Source organism: Pleurodeles waltl, chromosome 5 (assembly GCF_031143425.1).
Source record: "Pleurodeles waltl isolate 20211129_DDA chromosome 5, aPleWal1.hap1.20221129, whole genome shotgun sequence".
Classification (NCBI taxonomy): domain Eukaryota; kingdom Metazoa; phylum Chordata; class Amphibia; order Caudata; family Salamandridae; genus Pleurodeles; species Pleurodeles waltl.
Genome location: NC_090444.1, coordinates 1,712,495,238 through 1,712,509,343, shown reverse-complemented (window position 1 = coordinate 1,712,509,343; position 14,106 = coordinate 1,712,495,238). Strand labels below are relative to the sequence as shown.

Genomic DNA, 14,106 nt, shown 5'->3' with positions numbered 1-14,106 from the left:
TCCAGTATTCCACACTTCCCTCCTGAAAAAAGCAGTCCAGAAGGTCTGTCCTCATCCAGCTCCAGTTTTAGTACAGGGGAAAGTGGAATACGAAGTCAAGAAGGTGTTGGATTCCAAACTGAGAGGGCGTAACCTATGGTACTTGATCTTGTGGAAAGGTTATGGCCCTTAAAGTAACTCATGGGTTTCCGCATCTGATGTCCATGCTCCACTACTTGTGAGGCATTTTCATTGTCTCAATCCAGGCAAGCCAGGCCCTAGAGTGCGTCTGAGAGAGGGGAGTACTGTCAACATCAGGGCAGTGCGAGCTCTACGGGCGACTGGAATGCAACAATCCAGCACTTCCAAGATAACGTAATTCATGCATTATGCTGATGTGCTGTTGTTTAACCTTTTGCATTGCAGAGTTTAATCCTGAAGACTTATATTCAAGGTGCTTATAAATACTGTTCATGTGCAATGTATTGCTGCAAGCTTTCAGAGTGTGTCAGGGTGTGGTCCCTTTCCAGGGCCTTCTAGAAGCTTCCTCTGCAGCATGACTGGGTGTGGTTGTGGGCTGGGTCAAGACTCTATTTAAGGGAGCCAGCCCAGCTACATGTGCTCACTATTCAGAGGTCCCGGTGCAGAGCAGCAGCAACTTCCTGAGCTCCTGTTCTGGAAGCCTACTTTGATCTTCCAGGCCTTGCCCTTCACTTTGTTGGTGATTCTTGGTCAGGGCGGTAAGAAGGAGGTCGGGCTGGGCCCCCAATCCTGTTCTCGAAGGCTTTAGAGTTCTTGGGCCTAATTTTCATGATAAATTATTTTTCCTTGTGCGTGTGAATGTGCGCTTGGCTTTTTTCTGGCATTTGCATGCTAGCATTCGAATCGGCAAGACGCGCAATTCATTTCTAGTGCTTAACTCATGATATTCATTGTACGCTACCATTTCATGGCATTTACAAAGTAGCATTCGAATCGGCAAGACGTGCGATTCATTTCTTGTGCTAAATCCATGTTAATCATTGTGCGCTACCATTTCATGGCATTTACAAGGTAGCATTTGAATCGGCAAGACGCGCGATTCATTTCTTGTGCTTAACTCGTGATATTCATTGTGCGCTACCATTTCTTGACATTCACATGGTGGCATTCGAAACGGCAAGATACGCGATTCATTTCTTGTGCTTAACTCGTGATATTCATTGTGTGCAACCATTTAATGGCGTTTACATATTCTTGTGCAAATCAGCAATGTGCGTAATTCATGTTTCTGCATTTAAAAACTATGGCGGTCATTACGACCTTGACGGGCAGCTTCGGCCGCCAATGCAGCCTCACTCACGCCACGGCCATTATGAGATCCCTGCTGGGCCGGTGGGTGAAACCTGCTTTCCGCCCACCGGCCCAGCGGGGATCTCGGCCGCAACACAGGAGCCGGCTCCAAATGGAGTCAGCGGTGTTGCGGCCGTGCGACGGTTGCAGTTGCATAGCAGACAGTGAAAAGCTGCACTGGGCCATGGCCCCGCGGCTCCCCTTTCCACCAGCCTTTTCATGGCGGTGCAAACCGGAGGATTACTCCCGCCGGGACTAAAGTGTCAGGAAACCGCTTCCGCCACAGTTGTAATACCAAGGATTTCACTGCCAGCCTGCTGGTGATGAAATCCGCCAAAACAACCCTGGCGGTCAAAGACCGCCAAGGTTGTAATGACCCCCTAAATGTTAGAATTCTAGATGTTACATTATATGTGCATAGTAAGCCCCTTAACTCCTATGGTGTTCCAGAAAATTTTCAGATTATTTCCTTGTCCTCATGCAAAAAGACTGTGTTTGATTCTGAAGACATAATTCTAGAGGGTGCTTATGTTTCTAGTCAATGTGTAACAGTTCATTAAGAGGTTTTATTGAGAAGTTGTATTAATCATTCTTAATTTCTTCCCAGGTAACCAGACGTCTTGAGATCTAGTTAATTAGTCCATGCTTAAGTTATCCATGGTTACAATATGACAATGCTCAGAATGATAGTCTAGTAAGGATTAATATGATATAATTTTGATATTGTGTGTTTTAACCTTATGCTTCCTACAGATCTCCTTCTCAGCTGTTCCCTACCTAATCCCCTTCTCCCCACTTGGACTCTCTTAGACTCTGTGACATTCTAATCAGAGTATTGGAGCTGTCTTGTGGTGGACATGTTGGGAATCTGCGCAGACCCCGAGGATCTGGTGGCTCTGACAGTTTTGGCGGTGGCGGGGTCCTTGGTGAGGGAGAGGATCAGCTGGGTGTCATTGGCGTATAAGACAATGTTGAGATTGTGAGGTTGGATGATGTTTGCGAGTGGAGCCATGTAGGTGTTAAAAAGGTCAGGCTGAGGGACGATCCCTGGGGTACGCTGCAGATGATTTTGATGGCTTCAGTGCAGAATGGAGGGAGGCCGACTCTCTGGATTCTGCTGGTGAGGAAGGATGTGATCCACTCCAGGGCTCTGTCGCAGATTCCAGCGTCATTGAGGCGTGTGCGTAGGGTGTGGTGGCAGACGGTGTCGAACGCAGCCGAGAGGTAGAGAAGGATGAGGGCCGTGGTATTGTCATTGTCAAGTGTGATCCTGATATCGTCGGAGGCGGCGATGAGGGCAGTTTCTGTGCTGTGGTTGGTGCAGAATCCAGATTGATTGGGACAGGTCCAGGGTGCTGTTCTTCTCGAGGAAGAGGGTCAGTTGTTTGTTGACAATTTTCTTGATGACTTTTGCCGGGAACGGGGAGCAGGGAGAAGGGCCGGAAGTTCTTGAGGTCCTTTGGGTCCACCTTGGGTTTCTTGAGGAGGGCGTTGATCTTGCCGTGTTTCCAGCTCTCTGGGAAGGTGACAGTCTCGAAGGAACTGTTGATAATCTTCCGGAGTTGGGGTGCAATGACGGAGCTTGCTTTGTTGAAGATGTGGTGGGGGCAGGGGGCAGATAGAGAGCCAGAGTGGATGGTGTTCATGATTTTGATGGTGTCGTCATCGTTGACGTGGGTCCAGGAGAGTAGGAGGCTGATGTGGCTGGGGGGCAGTGAGTCTGTGATGTTGGTGGTTGACAGGGGGTCTGAGTATTGAAGCTGTCACAGATGTCTGCGATCTTGCGGTAGAAGAAGGTGGCTAGGGAGTCGGAGAGGTCTTGTGATGGGGGATAGGGTTGATGTTGGCACCGGGGTTGGAGAGTTCATTCACGATGTTGAAGAGCTCCTTGTAGCTGTGTGCGCTGTTTTCGATGCATACTTTGAAAGCGGTTCTTTTGGCAGTGTGGATGAGTTGGTGGTGTCTGAGGATGGCGTTCTTGAAGGCTGTGTGGTTGTCCTGTGTCTGTTTTGGAGCCACTTTTCTTGAGTCTTCGTCATGTTTGCTTGGATTCTTGGAGGTCGGTGGTGAACCAGAAGGCCTTTCTGTTGGTGAGTCTGTTAGAAGGTTTCTTGATCTGGGCAAGAGTGTTGGCACAGTGGTGGCCGGTCCAGTGGAGTTCGGTTGTGTGGCTGAAGGAGATGTGTTTGCTGGTGGAGAAAATGGGGTCGAGTGTGTGACCAGCAGAGAGGGTGGGTGTTGTGATGACCTGCTTGAGGCCAAGGTTGGCGAGGTTGGCGAGCAGGGTGGTAGAGTTGTTGTCGTTGGTGTTCTCAAAGTGAAAGTTCAGTTCCCGAGGAGTATGTAGTCTGTGGATGCAAGGGCATGCGTGCTGATGACGTTGGAGATGGAGTCGCTGAATTGTTGTCGGCGTCTCTAAGCAAGGGTCCCTCTGAGAGTGGTGTTTGGATTGGTGTGGATCTGGAAGTGCAGGTGTTTGGTGATACTGAGGTTATTCCTGTGGTCGATGGCGATGACTCCTCCTGGTCTGTTGGTGTGGTCCCTAAGGATCATCTTGTAGCCGTCCGGGATGGCTATTGTGATGTTAGGCACCGAGGAGGGGTTCATCCAGGTCTCGGTTAGGAAGGCGACGTCTGGGAGGCGTGTTTGTGGACGGGGCTGGTGTTGAGTAAGATGCATCTGAGATGGTTACGTCCTGCCTTGGCGGGTGGGTCGCTGGTGTGGAGGCTGGTGAAGGTGCAGTTCCGGCAGGAGAAGGGTCCGCGGGTGAGCTGCGGGGTGGCTTGGTGGCAGGTGGATGAGCAGCTGTCGTTGAGCACATGGAGGATGGTGGCGTCATAGTGGAGTCGAGTGTCGCAGCGGTGCGGGGTGAGAACCAGGTGTTCCGGCAGTAGGCGCGGATGGGTGCAGGTGGGCTTGCCTTAGGCGTGCCTTCGATGTGCCGCACAGCAATCGCCATTAAGTAGGGAGGAGGGAGGGGAGGACAGCTGGGAGGCGGGTGCAGGGGCAGAAAACGGCGTGAAAAAAGGGGGCAGGCCACGGGGCAGTAGCAACGGGAAAGCAGCGCGAGAAAGAGAAGGGGGTCGGGCCACTGGGGCAGTAGCGGTGGGGGACAGAGAGAGGAGGAGAGCGAAAGTGACAGAGAGAGAGCGGAGTGAGGGGTGAGAAAAACAAGGAAAGAGTGTAATGCAGAAGCAAAAGGCAAAAGGAGCACAAAAGGGACAGACACGGAAGAGAAAGCACACAGAGAGCAAAGCAGGAAAAAGGAGGAGAGAGGCAGAGGGCAGCCTAGTAGGAAAGCAGAGCTCTCCCACTGAACACCAGGGATGAGGCACAGGCAGAAGCCTGTGGGTGGAGGAGGGACTCGAACTCCTGACAGAGATCATGAGCTCAGAGGAACGGGGGCTCTACCTACCGGTGGAGCTACAGGAGGCAGAGCAGTTCACTGACCAGGTCCGTGGTATTGCTCTCTTGCTCTTGAGCACTATGATAAAATCCTGTAGTTGGCTCATGTGAATAGGCCAATTATTAAAGAGATTGATAATTATATTTCCATTGAGACCCCGGTTAGTATTCCACAGCACAGTAAGAAAGAAATAAAGAAACTTTGATTAATAAGCGAGCTATAGAGAGAGAAAATAGGGAAAGGGAAATATCATTAGTAATTAGATATTTGGAAGGGCCTGTCCATCAGGGATCACAGGGATATCTTGTTATGGTAACATATTCACAAAAAAGGTTTTAAATCACAAGATTGAGGCTTGGTATTTTACATCACATTGTGGTGGTTCTTAAAAGAGGTGTGGTCAAAACATCTTCACTTGTGCCCATGTGATAGGAAATCTACACAAAATATACTATGCATTTTATAGTGCTATTAGAAAGCACTTTTTACATCCTTTGTTTTTATCACAAAGTTTTTTTTTAATCATATCAGGAAGTTTATACGTTTCTGCAAGCTTGAGGCAGAGTTTATCAGTCATGGTATTTCCTTTTTTATCAGGTGTGCCATCACCCAGAGGGAAACATTAACAGTGTATGATAGTTTGTTATTCAAAAAGCTGTAATGAGGGTGGAGCTCATTTTTAGCTTTTTAATGCATCTGACTGTACATATTTTGTATGTATCTCATGACATTTAGGGATATAACGATGGTACTAACTTGCAATTGCTATTTTGAACATTCTTTAATTGTGATGAGATATACTGATTTATTTAGTGTTGTTTGGTGATTTCTTTGTATGCAGCTCAGGGCTTCAATATATTATACAACAGCTTATCTATAAATTGTAAAGAAGCTCATCTCAGGATCTAATGATGGCTCGTATCCCTTATAAAATTAAAAGAGAATGGCACTTAAACTGAAATTGCTGTTTGCACAAACTGTTGCAATGAAATGCATTGCTATGTGTGAGTAGTTTAACTTGTGTATTTTTTTATTTGTTTTAGGGATTGTAAAAATCCAAATAAAGACTATTTTGACTTTGACTAGTAGAGGCATTAGGCAAGAAAATGGCAACTTTCTAAAAACCTGAGGAATCCCTTCATACAGACATGCATGCAGTCCCATTGCATAATTTTAAAACCCCCACTAGGGCCTCAGTTTATTTTCCCAAGACAAAACGTAATTCTTTTGACTTATTCTAAAAAGTCAATTTTTTTTTTTTAAGAAGTGTTGATGAATTGTTTTTGTTTACATTCAAAGTAACATATTCAGAATGATTATACAGATGAAGAGTAATCTTCTCAAACATAAACTTGAATGGAGGATTTGCAAAATACATCAATAATAAAAAGATTGCCTACACAGATCTCCAATGCATTTCAGGCAACAAGTGCACTTTGTAAGGGATAAAAGCTATAAAGTAAAACAAAAAATCAAAAGTAAACAATCACACTAAAGGAAACAAAGCTAGGGAAAGAGTCATCACCAGAACACAGTTTTTGGACTCGAAGGGAATTAACTCTGTCAGTGAACTGGATATTCCCCCCAGGTCATTTTGTCAGAGGAGGTTAGGGCTGTTTTGTTCCCTTTACTGAGAGTTCTTCACACATTTTTGTAGTAGGCCAGCAGACCACCAAATGACTGTTAGGGATTACATTTGAAAGGGCTACAAGAGTCTTTAGGCAAGAAAATGCCAAATTTAACATCTGACTTTACCATCAGATCAGACTTTAAATTTAAACGAGTTATACATCATATTATTATAGTGCTTTTCTATTTGAGAGCCATCTTTGCCACAGTGAAAAACAACTTTGGAGGTTTTCACTGACAGGAGATGTAAAACTTAAGTACCCATGTCCTACTTTTTAAATATCATGTGACCCTTCTTATGGCTACTTAGGGCCTACTTTAGGAGTGACTTATAAGTATTAAAAAGGAAGGTTTAGGCCTATCAAAAAAGTTTATTTTGCCAGGTTGAATTTGCAAATTAACAAATGCACTACTATGCTGTAGTATGAGGCCTAGAGTTATGTTTTCCCTTGTCACTTTGGTGATTGGACAATAAGTGCTGCAGTCAACTAGTGACATTTACCTTGCATGCCCTGGGTACACAGAGTACAATATACTAGGGACTTGTATGTAAGTTAAATATGCCAATGAGGTATTAGCCAATATGTCAGGAGTCAGAGCCCACACACTGGGCGCTGGATGCCAGTGTTCCTGTCAGCAGAATCAATAGACCAGCACTAGGTGCATGACAAGGTAGAGGCTAAAGTGGGGCTGATTCTACAAAAAGAGAATGTGTCTACAATAACTAATTAGCAGAGGATGATTAACATGTCCTTGCTCACTAGGCCAGTTCAATTAGATTTTTGTCTCGCTCTAGGTAGCTAACCCATCATTCTGATAAACCTGCTTTGGTTATAACATCTACACTTAAGCACAGAACATGCATAAAACATGCCTGCAGATCTTGCAGAGAGAAACATGCTAATTACGAACATTCATAAAAGAGGGAAGAGTCATCCATACATAATTGATTTTCCACTTTTCTAAGTGATTTCCCTGTGAGGACGTAATTTGCCTTTCTGTTTGTGTTAATAAATGCAAATTCATTTTTTCTAGCTTAAAGCACACTGACACCTTAGCATTCTTGCACACTTACATATATTTTAAATGCACTGTTATCCTGCGTTGTACAATGCACATTTAGCCCAACCGTTCTAGTCAGTGTCATCTTAAGGACTTTTGGTGCCCCTGGACAAGACCTATTTTGGGGCTCCCTCTCTGTAAAAACTTGAACTTTATTATCCATTTTCTGCAACTTGTAGACCACATGTTGCCAGACTTTCAGAAATAGGGTTCATACAAAAAAGCAGCAGACATATGTTTTTTCCGGGCTTCCAAAAATCATTCAGTTTGACTGCACAAAAGAGGAAGATAAAGGCAAAAACAAAAGGAAGGATGTTGAGATACTAAACATGGCAGAGCTGAGACAGAAATAGAGAAAGATTACTTTCTCAAAGGGCCACTTGAAAGGTGGGGGCCCAGGAAATTGCCCACTAAGCCCAAGCATAAAAAGATAAAAAGTATCTGCTTCTAGTAAGCATAGCTTGTGTTCTGAAATTGGTAAAAGGAAGTGAGAACTGCAAATAAAGTGAGTCAGCCCTTTTGCCCTAGCGTTCTGTATCTTTCATCAAAGACTTCTCACCCTCTTCCCACAATAAGAACCTGGCAGATCCCGTTACCGCCCATTTGTAGTTTAATTTTTACCACATGTTCTTTCCTCCATTCATTGCTTTGAAAGAAAGCGTAGATGTAGTGCCGAAATGTGGAAATTTGGGCCTTGCATGTTCCATCTGTCAAGGGGCAAATACGTTCATGCACTCAAAAAAGGTAACAAACGACATATGAAACACCACACGTCTTCCTATTTACTATTACATTTGCATATTCCTTAAGGTGAAACTAAGTGAATGGTTATAGTGGAAGTGACAGGCAATACTTCACACTGTAGCTGCTATAGCGATGTAAAAATTGATTTTAATTTTTGATATTTTTCCGTCACAGGCTCACAGTACACCAATGATGGTTTTCAGACATATGTGATTGTCTGGGGGTTTTGGTGAATATGGTGATCACATGGCATGGAGGAAAATCCTGGACAGGAAGGTAAACAATTCAGGACAAAGGAACAAAAATCAAGACAAAGGGTCAAAATTCAGGACAACAAATTCAGTACAAAGGGTCAATTTTATGGACACATCGAATGAGATGCCATACCCCATTACTTTATCAGTGCATTTATTTACTTTTTTCTACATAGCACTATTTAATCACTTTTGTATTTTTGTAATTGTCTCTAGGTATGCTACCATCAGGTGGCACATTAGGTCCATGTTCAATAGCAAGTGAATGCCCTGGAGCACAGTGCCAAGCCATCTCCCCTACCCAAATTTAACCAATATTTATTGGAGAAAAAGCAACAGAAAACATGGCAAACAGTTTCGGAAACATTAGGGTAAGTGATCTTTGGCTAGTTTAAACAAGTTGAACCAAAAACATCTATCTCACCTCAACCTTCACAGGACTTCAAACCTACAAAGAATTAATGATGCAGAGCAGATGTTGTAGGCAACAGTATCACACCTAATGTCAAGATGTGAGACACCCACAACTTGTAAGTAGTTTCACAGCACTAGAATGTGTGTCCGGGACTCTACATTTATCTCAGAATTGGGAGCCCAGACTACCAATCAAAGAGAATTAAAGAAGAAAATGAAATCAAGATCAGATGGGTAATCCACAACAACTGATTTAAAGGGTTGTTGCTACGAACTGGATGAAAAAGAACGAGAAGAACAAGGTGGGACAATTGCTAAAACAAACCAAGATGAGTTTGCCTTCAGTATCGGAAAGAACTGCATACCTGGGGAGTTGCCTCAGCAGAGAGGAGAGAAACTGAAAGGGCACTGTCAAGTGGTTAACAAGCAGCATCCACCCACCCTGGAAACACTGCTGGTGCAATATTCAGTTGGTCATACTTGTGGAGGACGAACAATCACTGGGCCCCCTGAAAGGTTGTGCCCTTAGCAATTGCCCACTCTGTCCAGTTATTAAAATGACTCTACAGTCAAGCGATGGCAAAACCAGTGATCTGGCTCATCCCTTCGAACCAAAGAACATGCAGAAATTTAAAATATGAGGGGTGTAAATTACATGAACAAAATGTAGAACATGATAAAGACTTTAACATGTATTGCAATAAGACCCCAAATTGAACTGAGATAAATTATCTTTTCATTACTCTTTTCATAACTAGATATTAATATCTACCATTCCCCCACTGATTTGCAGTGACCCAGTCCCTCCGAGCCTAGTTTGCTTTTTGGTCTTCTTTTCCACTTGCACTAGTGAAGATGGTGGTGCTACCACAGTTATTGTTTTATTTTGCAAACCTTCCCCTGCTCATTCCTCATTCCTTCTTTAGGCACGTCCCATGTCCAATTTAGGGGCTGAGGCACTGCCAGCTAGCTAGTTCCACTCTAAAGCTACCCGTGACTATGGGTGGATTAACCCTTCCGGACTTTGACTGCTATTATTTAACTGCACTGATCCAATGAGTGACTCGCTGGCTGTCTAGCCGCCCTCTGCATTGGATGGGGTATACCTGAAAAGACTTGAAGGAGGGTTTACAGCACTACTCATTGTTTCCTACTGACCATTTTACCGAGCACCACCCTCGGTTATTTTAGCACACCTTTCTCTTGCTTTATTCGAACATTTGCTTCATATGCTTTGGTCTTGCCCCATACTCCTTCCATACTTGCAGAGAGTTCTCAAGGTGCTGTCAATCATGATGTGCCATGTACATACCAATTCCCAGAAATGATCCTTTGGGGTGTATTCCCCTGCCCCAAGTTTGAGAAACCCTCCACCAAGTTACTAAACTTGATTCTGCTTCTAACAAAATGCCATATCACAGTGCTCTGGAAGGATTCACTTTCTCGACTATCATAAGCTGAACTGTGGTCTCGCTCACTTGGTTTCAATCTGAGACCACACTGTTACACAAAGAGGAATAAGCAGGCGTGAGAAAATATTTTATTCCACAGATGTGGGATAGTTTGCTGTAGGGTTTTCAAGACTGCACCAAGGGTTATACCCTCTCCCTGTTAACCACCCCTGACACATACACTTTCAGTTTCTCTGTATAAGCAGTCCTTGACACATATAGGCAACTACACAAGTCAGTGATATAAGGGTGCCTATCTCTGACACACTGTCATAATTTCCCCACTAGATCATTTGCTTCTAAGCGCCACAGGTTTCATTGCTCTGATTTCATATGCTGATAGTTAAGGCATCAGTAACTGGGCGCGGGTGGGGATGGACAGTTTATTTTGGGTCAGTTTGTTACACAGAAAAACTGTGCACTAACTTCATAAATATATATATATATATATAGCTCAGCACTGTTCTTCTGTAAATGTATGATGGAATCTGTTGCTCCATACCTGTCTGCTATGTAATGTAATTTGGCATACAGCAATACAATCTTTTAAAAAAGGAATATGTTAGTGTTTCAATTTACTACATTAGATCCTAAAATAGCATTGGCATTTATATGTAATGAAAGTCTCTAAGCATGCACTTTAAAACATTCACTAAGCCTCCCTCTTGACAACATCACAAGCTAACAAAGTGAACCAATTATATGGTGTTCCTTGTATTAGGGCCAATATTACCAGTATGGCTTGTGGATCATTACAGTCTAAAAACATACATGTTGGTTTTGCGCACAGTCCATCGTAAACTGAATTGCTTGAAAGTTCTCTCAAATATCACTTTGAAGTAAATTAGACATATGAAGTAAATTGATTTGACTTAGATCACACAATTTAGTCATGCAGAAAGTCCAGTATTTGAACCCAGGCTCTCCATTCACACACAGTGCACTTACACCACTGACAAGGTTAATTTATTTTTCTCAATCCCCTTTAGTGCCAGAAGACAGTGTTTTGTACAATTACACAGGAGGAATAGTATAGTGAGTAAAATAAATACCGATCACAGATAAATCAGACACAATCTCTAAAAAAGAAAAAGGTACATAATGAAGGGAAGGGAAGGCAGGAAACCATATGCTACTATTGCTGGCTTTTTCAGACTTTGCATAGCTATTTAATGTAGCAGTTGAAGTGCATTAAAAATGTATAGAAACTGCAGTGGGGTCAGGGTCAGTGCATGCAGAGGCAGACTCAAAGGCAGGCTAAGAACAAAATATTCTGTAATCATTTTGTTGATCTTTCACCATCAAGTAACTACATATAAAATAACGCACACCTTAAATAAAAATAAATGAAAGTTAAACTAATCAGTAGGAAATGTACTATTTTATGTTATGAAACCTCTAATGGATAATGTGATCATTACAGATGTTTATGTGTGCAATCAGAGGCCCCTAGAATTTAACCCACTTTGGTGCAATGGGGAAAGGAAACTGGAGTATTTTTAGTGCTATGAGGTCTCTGAAAGCACTGTAAAGGTGTAAGTCATTATTTTAAATGTGCATTACACACACTATAATGAACACTATAATATTGGTTGCCAGGAAAAAAGTATAAACTTAGATCAAGGATAAAAAGTGCTTTTAAAGCATTGATTTCAGTAATACGCAGATTATGCCTAGTGAAAACATTTTTTTTAACATTGCGGACAAATGTCATCTGTTAAACCAGTCATCACGGACAATGGACACACCACCTAGTGGTAAAGTGAAGGAGATGCAAGGAAGTGCATACATGAGAGAGCGTACATGCCAGTAGACCCTATTCAGGCGGGTGACTCACAAGTTTTGAAGCCACAAATTGCTTTGTTTTGGCTGCCTTCCACCTGAAATTGTCTCTGCTTCAAAAAAGGTCAAGGGGGAAAATAAATTTGCTGGGTTATTTTTTTAAATCTCTCACTTTATTTTCTAACATGTTGGCATTTATGAGACAGTGCAAAAGAGGATGTTGGAGAGGAAAGATACGAGGGGGAAGATATGGAGGTGATGTAGAAAAAAGGGGGTACATGTCTAAAATAGAATATAACGAGAATGATTGAGACACACTGAAGATCAAAACCCCTTCCACAGGTTTCAGTGATGTCTAATTCAGCCTTACAATTTTATAATTAAAACATTTTCAATATCATTTACATCAAAATCATTGTTTCTACTCAGTTATGTTAAACAGATAAAAAAAAACCTGACAAAGGAATCAAGAAAGCACAAGCAGCTGCTATTGAGAAAATAAAAGGAAATGCATGAAGCTGAGTGGATAAAACATTTCGACCTAACTGCAGGGAAAAAACACCAACAATGCTGCCAGTTCAATCAACCAATCTTACTACATGAGGTTTCAGTTTGCTAATTTGCTTGCAAATTTTTGCTACTTTGTAACAGTACAGAACATAGCAGAAACAGAATCATGCGTGGAATAATTTTTGATTGTTTTACCATATGGCGTTTTAACTTGCTAATTTTGTCATTTTTGTCATGGCGTTAAATATATAATAAACCTATTGATATTCACAAACAAAGCTAATGGTCCTGATTGGTTTTAAATGTATGTCAGTTGTTGTGCTATAGATCTGAATGCAATAACACAAAAGTCAGAGAGGGACCAAAATACCGGTTGTGTTGTAACCTATGAAAATCAAAAATGTTTAGTTGGCGTTTAAGCCACTCCCTTCATTACACTGACTACGCTATTTTAAAGACTATACCCCCTCACCCCCAAAAAATGTCATCCCACTTAAACCCCTGGTTTAATGTTTAACTATACAGTGCTTGAAATGGAAATAAAGAAGTGCAGGTACTCTGTACAAGTACCTGCTTGTTTCTGAGAAGTGCCGGTACTCTCCAATTAAACGTATTACGTTTTTCTTGAGAAGTGCAGGTACTCTCTCTCTCAAAATAAAAAAGTGCCGGTACTCAGTACCGGACAGTACCGGCCAATTTAATTTAAAGTATGAGTATAATGATACACGTAATACATTGAATAAAATTTACTAAAGGCACGGTAGTCAAAGATGTCGTGAATTTTACCTGTTGGTTGTCCCGAATGACTTGCTCTTAATTCTCGACTTGGAATGTTCCAGTACTCTCAGTCAGGTTATGCCACGGAACGTCTATTGGCGGTTGTCAAGCAGGACGAGACTCCACCGCCCGGACACTGATCAGCCCGGCGTCTGCACGGCGAGAGCAGCTCCCAACGGGCTATGAGCGCTCTGTCTCAGCATCACCTCCACAAAGTGAACGTTTGGACGCATTCATATTTTCCAGCATAACTTCCTGAAACCTTTCAACTGCGAGGGCCCTTTCGCTGAGCGCACATCTGCGAAGGCATGCTCTGGTCATATGTCTTCCTACTCAGCAAGTTGAATAACTTGTTCTGTCTTTGTGTCAGCGTTACCGGTCATTGCGTGTTAATGTCACGACCGCTAAAAAAAAAACCTTCTCCAATTGCTCAGTGGCTCGACATTGGAAGAGTCAATACCTGGATTTTGCAATGGTGAGGCTTACCTAATAACGTCGTTTAATGCAGCGCTTCATACTGCATTTTTTCCGTTTGTTAGCGCTGTCATTAACAGAGTGACTATCAAAGAAGTAACTGACTCCTAAAGAATGCAGAGCTGAGCTATAGCTTTAACTGAAGCAAAGCCAGTAGCGTGAAAACATGGTGATTACTTTTTCCCCCACTAGTGTAAAACACAAGAAAAACCATGAATGACGGATTTCGAACTGTACAGATCTGTTGAACAACCACATTAATCAACATTGCTATCAATCAAAGATTTGTAAA

The 14,106-nt window shown here is 42.7% G+C and overlaps 1 protein-coding gene across 1 annotated transcript in view; it reads right to left on the bottom strand.

The window, feature by feature from the left end:
- LOC138296694 (adhesion G protein-coupled receptor F5-like) overlaps positions 1-13,663 on the bottom strand; it is a 1,174,222-nt gene extending 1,160,559 nt beyond the window's left edge. The window contains exon 1 of the mRNA XM_069236066.1: positions 13,350-13,663. The gene's annotated coding sequence lies outside the window, so the exon portion shown is untranslated. The remainder of the gene's footprint in view (positions 1-13,349) is intronic.
- Between the last annotated feature and the right edge of the window lie 443 nt (positions 13,664-14,106).